Genomic DNA, 11,404 nt, shown 5'->3' on the forward strand with positions numbered 1-11,404 from the left:
TTTATATGCCAGTTTTATGTGAATAAAAAAAATAAAGGATATGTTTTTAGGACCATTGAATTTTTCATCTTTTCAGATTAAAACCTGAAAATAGCTGCTATAAAAGAATAAAATGTATAAAGGTGAATCCACTGCAATGTTTGCCTTGCAGAAAGATTGTCTTTGCAGTGTTAGCTTCTCATATACCTGGATATCAGACTTGATGATCTTGAGACTGAACTGCTAACGTCCACCACATTAAAGATGTTAAAGGCTTTTAAACATGGTTGGCTTCCACACCAAAAAAAAACTGAGGAAGATGATGGCTTGGATTTTGATTGTTAAAGGTACAGACAATACTACATGTACCAGTGACAAGGAAAGTTCCATATTTTTATACCTGCTCTGCACTTTGTTTCAGAAGCATTCGTGTGTCAGAGGGATCGAGCTGTGATATACTGTAGGTAAATTTAGACCCAAGGTTGTGCAAAATAAATTTAAAGATTTAGATCAAAAGTTATGAATTAGAACTTCTAAGTTTTTCTACCATTATAAACTACTGGAACCACATGCTAATCATATCAGAAAATAAAATATTTAACATTTCACTGAATTTCTGGTATGGAGAAATGTTTTATGGGGAATTGGGCTTTTTTCAAACAGGTGGAAATAGGGATTTGTACTAGGACCACTGTTCTTAACTTATATAAGATAAAGATTTAGAATACTAAACTAATATGGTCTACAGATGATACTCAGTTTAATTAAGATAATTATCAAAAACACTGTAAAAACATCAAATGAAAAAAATACATAAAAATTCAAGACAGGGTAAACACTTTGTAAAATGTAGTAATATTTAATTTAGACAAGTGCAGGGTATTGCATGCAGGTAATTAAAACATAAATTATAAATACAATAGCTGATGTTCAAGGGGAACTGCAATACTATTTTTATATTTTAGGGTTAGAAAGAATTGCATTGATGAGTGCATTTCAAACCACAATGAAAGGAAAATGTGAACAGTAATGTGTAAAACCTCCAATTTACATCACTAAATAGATGACATTTCTGAGTATGCACAGCACCATATTCTGCTATTCAGAATGAGACAACCAAACTTCTGTTGAGGTGAAGCAGCCCTGTTATGTTGTTGCAACTTGTTTTTATGTTTCATGTACATGGGCCAGATATGGCCGTCAAACAGGCCTAGTGGATCTGGCACTGCGTAGTTCCTTTGTAAACAAACAGACTTGTGAATACATCTCTTAATCCAATAGAAATATAGCTCTCAACTTCAAAAGAGTTTTGCTGATATTTTACATTTTACTCTCTATGCAGATTACCTTGGCAGTGAAAGGTCTGCTGCATAATCTGTACTTATTCACTTCATTACGTTATTCTATACGTGACTAGAAAACCAGGAAGGGCAGCCTCACGTCACAATTCTCACGACCTTTTGACAACATGGTGATTATACAGTACTTTTACAAAGTTTACGATTTTGTGCTCAATTCGGAATTTGTAAAATTTTACGATACTGTCAAATTAATTTGTGTGACACACCCAAAGAAAGCTCCACAGCCGAAACATTGTGTTTCCTTTCTTCTCTTTTCAGCATGAAATAAACCTATTACTTGTTCCTTTGCAGCCTATGCATGCTGATGCAGCTACCCACCTGAACTACAAGTATATAAAGTTATACTAAGCATATACTTTAAATGTACCTACTGTATTTTATGTTGAAATTTTATAACACACTAGTAAGGCCTCATTCAGCCATTGTGTAGAATTTTGTTAATCATGTTATAGAAAAGATATTGCTGCACTGGATTCATCTTAGACAAGAACAATCAGATATATTATGGGGTTTAAGGGAATGTCCTGCAATGACAGGCTTTTGGAGGACACTACAAAGGGACCTGAAACAAATATTCATAATCTTCAAAAGTATTGATACATTTAACTAGGCATTTTTCAGAATGAACAGTGAAATATTAACCAAATATCACAAGTTGAAATTATGTACTGTAGAAGTGTATTTAAAATTGAGAACAGGAGGCATTGCTTTACCCAAAGGCTTGTGGGAGTATAGAACAAGCTATCCCTCCATTGTTGAAGTCCATACCCTACCTTCTTTCAAGAAACTGCTAACTACCAAAAGAGCTAGATGTGCTGAATGGTATCCTCTCATCTGTAACCTTTCTTATATTCTCATGTAAAGAGCATGATCTGTATCTGATTCAAGAGAGTGAAATTACATTGGGCAGTTGTACAGTCTGTGCAAGTTAATTGAAATTTGTTTAAATTATGGTTAAGAGGGACAGGTAGCTCATCTAAAGGGAAATTAACTTTTTTACATTTAGGCTAGTGTGAAAGACACAATATTCAGTGAAATCTGGAAGAAAACATTTTACATTCTAAAACTGAGAAGTGAGCCAATTAAGGAAGATGCTGTACAAGACCAAGTAGGAAGAGTACATTTAGAAAAGCAAAAACCTTTATTACAGTGGTTCTGTAATAAACGCCGCCAGCTGGTATGCCTTATGACCCTGGAACTTTGTTGTGTGCACTGAAAAATCGGGACGGGTTTTCATATTTTCTATTTTAAGATGTATCGAATACGCAGCCTACGTACTACGATACAGCGCGCGCTAATACTTGAGTGGACACAGAGCTACAATGTAATTCTATACCACTCTATAGGAATGTGTGCTACAAACACAAGTGACCAATTGTATTTAAAAAAGCTTATCTCCAGCAAATAGAGAGATAGGAGAATGTGCATGATTTTGGAACAATGCCAATGTTGTAAACACAGGAATGCATAGAAATGCGTGCTAGGAACGCTGGTAATCTTGTGAGCACAGGAAAGCCTGATAGATAACAGAAAAATATTTAAGAACTGTTCTAGGTTAATTTGAGAAAAATATGCCGAGCGTCTCTGTGTTTCGCTCCCATGCGCATGAAATAAAAACTTCTTTTAACTTCTGAGACAGACTTCTGAAACGGAAACAGGGAAAAATGCAAGCTTGCAGATTGCTAAAGCAGGTAAGCCCCACACTATTTTTGAACAACCTTATTTACCATTGGCAAAAGAGCTGACACATATTACTGTATGTTTGGAGAAAAAGCTGCTGAACAGCTCGACCTGCTGTCCCCTCTGAAAGACACACAGTCATTCATAGAATTATTGAAATGGCAGATGATATCAAAAGTACGCTGATAGAGCGCGTTAAGATGAACAGATGCTTTTCACTGCAATTAGATGAGTCTGTAGTCGATTTGGCCAATTTGCACGTTTACTTTAGATACGAGTTTGAGGGTACTTCCCATGAGGACTTTCTGTTCTGTAAACCGCTACCAACAGGAACTACAGGATAGCACATATTTCAGCTTGTGAATGAATTTATCGAAGAGAATAGCATCGACTGGATAAAATGTGTAGGAGTTTGTACAGATGGTGCTAGAGCGATGACAAGCCGATATAGCGGTGTAGTTGCACGAATTAGAGAGGTTGCTCCAGAAATGAATGGACGCATTGCAACTTCCACCACGAGACCTTTGCTGTAAAGAAAATGCCTGACAATTTAAAATCTGTTAGACTCTGTTGTGAATTGTATCAAGGCTCGAAAAACGAATTCACATCTGCTTTGCTCGACTAAACAGGCTCACCCCTCTCACTGAAATGGTGCTTTTTTATTGTTTATTTTTATTTGTTGTTTCTGTTTTTTTTTTCTGTAAAGCGCTTTGAGAAGCCACATTTAAAGGCACTATATCAAATAAAGTTTATTATTATAATATTTATTATATGTGTGTGTGTGAGTGTGTGTGCGCACACGCACGCTCATGTTGGTCATTGAGAATTTCTGGGGTTCCTATGAGAAGATGACTTGTAGGTGGTACTTGGATGCTTTGGTTTGATCGGGGGTGGTACCTGGTCCAAAAAGTTTGAGAACCACTGCTTTATTAGATAAGGCCTTAGGTGCTTATAGTTCAATACAAAAATCCCTTGAAAAAAACATTGTACCTAGAAGCAACCAAGCGCCAATGTGACTTCCAGAAAGTAATGATGATGAATTTTATATTAGTGTGTTAAGATTTTTTAGGAAGTCTTAGTCAGATAAGAACAAATAGGAGCTGAATTAGCAGCTAGTATGAAAATGGCATAATGACTAAAGAAAGTCAAATAATTAAAATGTTTCTGTATCATTAAGATTGGATTAAACTTGAGAATTAAAATTCAGTGTTTCATTGATAGTAGTGTGCTACAGACCACCCAGCTCAGATATTATTCTTTATTAATCAGTGTAATCACATCTGCAGATAAGTATAGCGGTAAAATTATTAGGGGTCTTTCGACACATACAGTGGCTTGCAAACGTATTCACCCCCCTTTTGTGGACTTTTTCACATTGTATTGTGTGACATATATCACGTATACCATGATGTATTTAATTGAGAATTTTTGCCACTCATCAACACAAAGTACTCTATAATATCAAAGTGAAAAAAAATAACTAAATTACTTAAAAATAAAAAAATGGAAAATAATTGAATGCATAAGTATTCACCCCCTTGCTTTGACACACCTAAATTACCTCTGAAGTAACCAACTCTCTTCTCCAAGTCACATAATTACTTGACTAGAGTCTGCCTGTGTGCAGTTGAAGTGTTTCACATGATTTCAGAATACATACACCTGTGTCTGGGAGCTTTCCCACTTAGTGGATTTCCTATGAAACACTACACCATGAAGACCAAGGAATATTCCAAGCAGATCCGAGGCAAGGTTCCTGAAAAATACCAGTCAGGGCAAGGATATCAGAAAATTTCCAAGGCATTGAATATACCTCAAAGCACAGTGAAGTCCATCATTGAAAAGGTAAGAAAATATGGAACAACTGTGACTCTGTCCAGAACTGGCTGTCCTCCAAACCTGAGTGTCTGGGCAAGAAGAGCCATAGTAAGAGAGGCCACCAAAAGACCTACGGCCACTCTAAAGTTATAGTCTGGAGGAGTCTAAATTTACATGTAGGAGTTACAGTCCTCCGTGACAGAGATGGGAGAAACTGTGCATGAGACAACAATAGCACGCACACTTCATAAATCTGGCTTTTACGGAAAGATGGCAAGAAGAAAGCCTTTGTTGAAAAAAACTCATATCAAATCTTGGCTGGAGTTTGCCCAAAGGCATGTGAGAGACTCAATAATTTGGAGAAAGAGTCTATGGTCTGATGAGACCAAAATTGAACTTTATGTTTGGCGCAAACCTAACACAGCACATCACACCTACAGTGAAGCATGGTGGTGGCAGCATCATGCTTTGGGGATGCTTCTCTGCAACAGGAACTGGAAAACTCATTAAGATAGAAGGAAAAATGGATGGAGCTAAGTACAGAAATATCCTGGAGGAAACTGTGCTGCAATCCACAAGAGCAATGGGACTTGGAAGATGATTCATCTTCCAACAGGACAATGACCTGAAACACACAGCAAAAGCCACACTGGAGTGGGTTAAAACCAAACAGGTTAATGTCCTGGAGTGGCTCAATCAAAGCTCAGACCTCAATTCAATTGAGCATCTGTGGAATGACTTAAAAATTGCTGTTCACAAATGGTCTCCATCCAACTTGATGGAGCTTGAGTAATTTTGCCAAGAAGAATGGGCAAAAATTCCAGTGTCAAGATGTGCAATGCTGATAGAGACTTACCCAAAGAGACTCACAGCTGTAACTGCTGCCAAAGGTGGTCCTATCAAGTATTACCTCTGGGGGGATGAATACTTATGCATTCAATAATTTCTGTTTTTTTATTAATTTAGTCAAATGTCTCTATTTGTTCTTCACTTTAACATTATAGAGTACTTATAGACATAATAGAGTGTGTTGATGGGTGGCAAAAATTATCAGTTAAATACATTATGGTTCAATGCTGTAACACAATAAAATGTGAAAAAGTCAAAGGGGGTGAATACTTTTGCAAGGCACTGTATACTAAGGAAGTCAATTGGGAGCACAAAATTTGAAATTGAAATTGTTGGTAGGGTAAATGGTTACTTTCTTAAAAACTTTGTCAGAGCACCAACAAGGGAGGGTTTTTGTCAAGATCTCATTGCTTAAACAGGCCACATTAAAAAGAAAGATGTAAGAGATTGATTGAAAATGTACAAGTACAATATGTTCAATTTTCAATATATATGTGAAAGCTAAAAGACAATGTCTAAAGCAAAGTTTTTTTAGTTTAGAAAAGCAGACTTTACAAGAATGGCACTAATCTTAAGAGAAACAGAATGGGGCGAATTTGATAGGAAATAAATAGAGAATGCTTGGCTATACTTCAGAAATGTGGTACTGGAGGCTTTGGAAAAATACCAGAGGTGAACAAATTACAGTCTAAGAAATGCTTGCATAAATGGTTTAATAGATCACTAAAAGAAAACCAAAAAAGAAAAAAAAAATCTTTAAAGGCACCATGATGAGGCAATGCACAGAGAGTACATTGTTAAGCAAGCACAAATAAGGAATGTTATCAGAAGAGTCAACAGTGATGGAAAGAATAAAGCAATGACAGCTATAGGGTATAAAAAATCTTGGGGTTTCTGAATATCCCTGAGAATGGATTCACAGTAGATCTCTGTGAAAGGCACTGACAAAGTCAATTCAGAAGACTTCCTAGAGATCAGAAACAATACAATGACTTAGTGAAGTAGAAATTAAAGTTTAGGAGTTTCTTTGAGCTTCTTTATACTGAGAGTTATTAGAGTTTGAAACTAACTCCTTATTCTTGTGTTTGAAACTGACTCGTACTGACAATTTAACAAATTGATAGACTGAATTCTTCGATCATTATGCTGCTAGCCACGTGTTAGATGGGCATCTGTGTTTTAGTCTTTCTTATATTCATTGTATGCAGAATATTCCTGTGAATCCAATATAACAGGAGGTTTAAGAATTGTCAAATTAAAAACAATAAGGAATGCTTACATTTACATGTATTTCAAAGTCTATACTTGTAGTAGCTGCTCAATTAATCAGCTTTTGTTTTGAGTGTATTTATAATGATGATTTGCTGATTGTGCAAAGTATTTGATGGACTGTACTGCATGTTTCAAGCTTTCATAGATATTTGAGACAAGGCATAATGTTATTAAAGTTATTAGTAAATAACACACATATTTTGGAATTTGTACTGTACATGGATTCTCAACCACACATTATTTAATCTGTCTATACCTATGTATCACATAGAAACAATTTCACTTTTTTCTGAATTGCTAAAAACTTAAGTTTTAAGCAAACATTTGGGAGGACTTCAAATTTAATTTGTCTCACTTCAGCATACACTGTGATGTTGCAGGTTAAAAGAAGTACATAAACTCACAAATCAAAATCTGTTGAAAATTAAACAGTACAACTAATGAGTACATTTGTGTGCCTACCTTGTTTGTGCAATCTACATGACTCTGTCCAGAGACAGAACTTACAGTACTATGAAACTCTCTGTAGTTCTCTTCTTCTTCCACATGTTTAAAAGAAACCAAACAACAGCTCTTCCACCAACCCAGCAAGACATGAAAAACCAGCTCGTTTTGGAAGCCAAATTTCATCCAGAACTCAATGCTCATTAGAACTTCAACTCCAATTTGCTATAGCTTTCTCACAAGACTCCAAGTTGTCAGTCTTGTCATGCCAACCTCCATCTTTCTATCTCCGGTAACAACAACTATTGACCTTTCCCACATCATGGATAATAACCTGCTCATTGAAGTTTCTTTCCCACAAAAGCTGTTTACACTCTCACAAAAAGCCCACCTGGCTGCTGTTGCTTTCCCCAACCTCCCTCCAGACACAAATATACAGATGATTCTGCTCTCCATCTTAAGTATCCTTGCCACCCCAGAGCTTGCATTGCAGTCATACTTGTTTCATGATGCCAGTCACAGCACAGTCCCTCTCCCTTCCCTCCCTTTTTCGTTGGTGTTCTACATGGTGTTGAGCTAAATACACAAGACCTCTCAAGATTCAATTTCATTCTCATGGTGGAATATAGGTCATATTGACAAAGACATCTCCCAAATAAATAAACAAATATACACTACATGGGTTGCGAATATTTTCTTTTACCTCTGCTTTGTTTACACTTCCTAGTTTTGTTTGGCAAATCCATATTAGGAAATACACATACCTGTAAATAGTTGTTTATATTCACTTATTTCCTAATTTTTGTCTAACATTCTTCATTTCCTGCAAAGCTGAACTGCAGATACTGGTTGCAATTATTGTAGTTTAAAATTCACAATTTTTACAGTTTCATGGAATAATGTAACTTGTATTGACTAACAAAGGCAAAAATAAAACAATACGTACAGTACATACGCTGGCTACAGGTTTATACATATTATATACTACTCCTGGCATTATACTGTATTATCTGTCGTCTATCAACAATTAGACAATCCTTGCATGTGGACATTACAATTATAGAAGTACAATGCATGGTAGTAAATTTAGATTAAAAGTATACAGTACATTTTACATTTAAGATGTGAAAACTGTACAATTACACATCAAAAAAGTAGTATGAGAAATTCTGAGTCAAATATGCTGAATTCAAATAGACAGGATTTAATATCGTCTTTGCACATATTAATTTTAAAATGAAAGAAAAAAATGAGAGGAAGCATAGTAGTGCAATGGTAAACATTTCTGCCGTGCTGCTCTAGGGGCCTGCATCCAATTCCCAGGCTGATATCTACATGGAGTTTGAATGCTCTCCCTGGGTTTGTATGGCTTTTTGCAGGATGCTTCCATTTTCGCCCACAGTTCATAGACATACTGGGAAAATTGGAAAAATTGGACCTGGTGTGAGTGTGTGGGGTGTCTATGTTTGTGTGTGTCCTGTGATGGACTGGCGTCCCATCCAGGGTGTATCCCTCCTTGTGCCCATTGCTTACCGGGATAGGGCCTGTGACCCTGAATTGGATAAAATAGTTAGATAATGGATGAATGGAATAAAAATGCTAATCACATCACCATTTCTTTTAGCATGTTTTTTTTAAGATATAGTGAAATAAAAGTAATTTAAGACATTTAAGAATGTTTGATTTCAGAAGGAAATGCCACATGAATTTTAGCTTGTGTTGTACTTATTTAACAGCAGCATTATCTATACAGAAGAAAGTGGACAGATTCTTAGGTATTTTTATAAATACAACTGATGGTATTTTCTAATAAAGACAATACATTAGTTACAGTAAATCACTTATTTGTTTGACATTTCTTGAACTAAAAGGAAATGCACATTTAAGAAGTAACATGGTGGAAGAAACCAAGCCATTTGAAACATCAAACCATTTAAATGTCAGTAACTTGAGTTAAAGTTTAGTTTTGTACTGGCTCATGGGAATCTGAGTTCTTGTTAGTTAAAATAGAACTTTGAGAATAACATTTTTCCATTTTAGCATGTTAGATCTTTCATGATGACAGCCATATTTAGCAGAAAGCTAAAACTTGTACATGACTACAGAGACTGAAATACGCAATCTCCAAAGCACCATGGCTTTTAATAGCACTAGTTTTTTATAACTTTCCTTACCCTCTTTTTTACAAATACTGCAACATAAACATAGAAAAAAAAACTTCTAAGTGTAGTACACTTGTTTCAAGTAGTGTTAAATTGTTAAAAGCAAGAGTTTCATGAAAAAGATCATGACAGCTAGAAAGAAAACAGAATGAGTGGTAAAACCACTTGTACAATTCCTGTACATTCCCATTTTTCTCTGGGAAAAACAAAAATAAGATGTAATTTTTTCCAATCTAGTTCAATCATAAAAAGAGATACTGTTAATTTTGCAAAGCACACAATGCACATTGTTACAGCAAATGTCTCCTCTTCCAAAGCATTTCTATATAGGAGATTAAGACAAGAATTGATTAAATCATCCAAAAAAAATGAAAGTTTGAATCTTAATTGAAATTGCAGTTTGAATCTTCAAAGTTATCCAGCTTTCTTAATTGTTTTTTGCTTGTTTTGAATGATGTAATTATCTTTTAGGTTATTTGATATTATATGAGTCTCTCTTTTTATCCCTGTGTCACTGATTAGAGAAGGGACACTTTCAGTACAACATTTCAACACAATGGGAAGTAACAGTACAATATGTTAGAATGCCCTACTGCATCAAAACAAGACTGATAATTAAACCTTAGAAAGGGATATCACACCACCAGGCTTACAACAAAGAAAATTCAAATGGCAGTATTTGACCTTGTACTTTATGCTGTTCCTGAGTCCCAGACTAACACAGGAGACTCAAAGTAAAATCATTAACCATCTTAGATACTGTATATTAGAAAAAATAAGGAATATGTAGGTGCCTTTTTTATATGTTATACCTTTAATAAAATATGATAAATCAGAATTAGAGGAAATGACATTAGCTGTGTTATGTATAAAAAATGAGAAAATATACATAGCATTTCATAACTATATGCAAATATTTACAATATTGTGCCTATAAAAGGTCTGCCTTCAACAGATCTAAAAAATACAGGATTCTATCACTATAATTAATTTAGATTACCTGGACAGATTCTGGTTTCTTAGGCTGTGTGAAGGAATTGTTCAGTCTCAGGGTCAAATAAACTCTTATCTTTCAGTGTCTTTCTCTTCGTCCTTTCCTCTGTCTCTCTACTTACTGTGTGTCCTCTTTATGCTGTATTGAGACCTACTTTGTCTGATGTCCCATCCCCAGAAAGGCTAGCTTTATGACCTCACCTCTCAGAATGGTTTGTTTACTGTTAAATATTTATGTTTCAAGAGGGCCAATTTTCAGGCTCATCCATCATTAAAAGGGGGAGGGAGGGGGTGTCTCAACAGTCCAGTCCTTACAGACAGGTCATCATTCTCTTCAGACAAGTGAATGTCTGAATAGATCTCACTATTCCAACCTCACCACTTCTCCTTAGTTAGGATTGTATATAACTACTAAAATAAAGATAATTAAATAAGATAAAAATGCACCATGGTGGTACAGTGTTCAGCATTGCTGCCTCGCAACACCAGGGCCCTTCCTATGATTTTTTTTTTTTCCAAAACTCGAAAAATGTACTGGTAGGTAAATTGGCTTCTTGGAAATTTGGCCCTGGTGTGATTGTGTGCATCTGTTTGTGTCTGTCTGCCCTGTGATGGACTGCCATCCCGTCCATGTGACAGTGTGCCTTATACCCGTTGCTTGCCAGCATAGGCTCCAACCCCCTGTGAAAAAGTAGTTAGAAAATGGATGGATGGAAAAAAGTTAACAGTACCATACTGCTTCTGTTCTTTTAAAGACTAGTAACTAGGATGTGGAATAATGACTTATATCCATTGAAAATGAAGTGTTCAAACTAGCCTATGCTAGTATTCTCTCAGAATTAAGGT

Source organism: Atractosteus spatula, chromosome 4 (assembly GCF_055471065.1).
Source record: "Atractosteus spatula isolate fAtrSpa1 chromosome 4, fAtrSpa1.hap1, whole genome shotgun sequence".
Classification (NCBI taxonomy): Eukaryota; Metazoa; Chordata; class Actinopteri; order Semionotiformes; family Lepisosteidae; genus Atractosteus; species Atractosteus spatula.